At 37.1% G+C, this 1,465-nt stretch overlaps 1 non-coding gene across 1 annotated transcript; it reads left to right on the top strand.

Annotated features, from left to right (window-relative positions):
- Positions 1–734: 734 nt before the first annotated feature.
- trnaq-uug lies at positions 735–806 on the top strand. Its single transcript has one exon. It is a non-coding gene; the product is annotated as a tRNA-Gln (tRNA).
- Positions 807–1,465: the final 659 nt, after the last annotated feature.

Raw genomic sequence — 1,465 nt, 5'->3', positions numbered from 1 at the left:
TGGCTGCATGTACAGTTGTGCTCATAAGTTTACATACCCTGGCAGAATTTGTGATTTTATTGGGGGCCAGAATATGAGTGATAAAACTTTGTTTTCACTCATGGTTAGTAGTTAGTGAAGCAAAATGTTCATCAAACAACTGTGTTTACTCTTTTTATATCATAAAGACAACAGAAACTACCCAAAAGGCCATACATTCTGCCAGGGTGTATAAATGTATGAGCACAACTGTAATTTGACACCTCTCAGCTCAGATTTATTCCTAACTTTATTTTGAAAACAAAACTCTTATTTTGAAAAACCGGATCACTGGTGGCTAGCTAGCAGCCCGCCTAATTGAAAGTACCCGAAGGAAGGGAGACTGAAATCTTAATCACCTGTTAATACGTGCCTGCTGGCTCAGTTAGACTGATGTTGTCGACTATCTCCACCTGTAGATGGATTATGTAAGCAAACGATGCTACCTCTGTATTAACACAGTAACGCTGCTGTCTGTTTCTCAACACGTTTCGTTAGCATGTCAGTTAGCCAGCGTTAGGTTAGCAGCAATGCTGGTATGCGGAAGGCCATGGTGGAAACACTGTTTATGGATCTCTGCAAGAATTTAATTAACCATCTTTGTTGCTGTTTTTGTAAAGAATCATAACACGACTACATCCCTTTATTTATAAAGGAAGTCAACTGTTCGTACTTTTACTCATAAATTCTGTAAAGCGGGTGATGAACGCATAACTGGTCCCATGGTGTAATGGTTAGCACTCTGGACTTTGAATCCAGCGATCCGAGTTCAAATCTCGGTGGGACCTCACCCTTTTGATCCGTGTCTATTCGAAGTTATATGATGTGAATTCAAAAGAAGAATATAAAGATAGTGTAAATAATGAAAAGCTCATGAATCATTTACTTCAGGGGTGTCCAAACTTTTTTTTATAGAGGGCCACACTTTATGTTGTCAGAATACCTCAGGGCCATTGGCTCCTACTGAGACTTAGGAATCATAAAAGTTATATATGAAATCTCTATTTAATAATTATTTAACATTTTGTCTCAATAAATCAGTAACTGGGTAGTCCTCAGTTCTCCACAAGCCACATAAACATTAGCAGACTTTATCTTCTGGGGGAAAATGTTCATTCGGGTCGGGCAATGTGGGAAAAATATTGCCTCATTATTTTCCTATGACAGGATCCCGATCTGGATTTCATCATACTTCTATTTCATGTTGTTTTTAAGACTTTTCTGACCAGCAGACAACATTTTAATTACTTTCCTGTGTTCTAAATATTTTTTATGCACCAAATTTTGCCTTTTCTGCACAATTTCATAATTTTGATCTTGTCTTGTGTCCTCTTTTGTGTCTTCTGAACTTTTATTGACATTCTCACATCATGATAAAAAACATTAAATTGAAAACGTGTCATCTTTAAGAGTTCTTGTGTTTCTTCTTTATTGCCGTCTTTCAGAA

This window comes from Notolabrus celidotus, unplaced genomic scaffold, assembly GCF_009762535.1.
Source record: "Notolabrus celidotus isolate fNotCel1 unplaced genomic scaffold, fNotCel1.pri scaffold_313_arrow_ctg1, whole genome shotgun sequence".
NCBI lineage: Eukaryota > Metazoa > Chordata > Actinopteri > Labriformes > Labridae > Notolabrus > Notolabrus celidotus.
The sequence above is the reverse complement of the archived record's forward strand: the minus strand, read 5'-3'. Positions and strand labels throughout refer to the sequence as shown.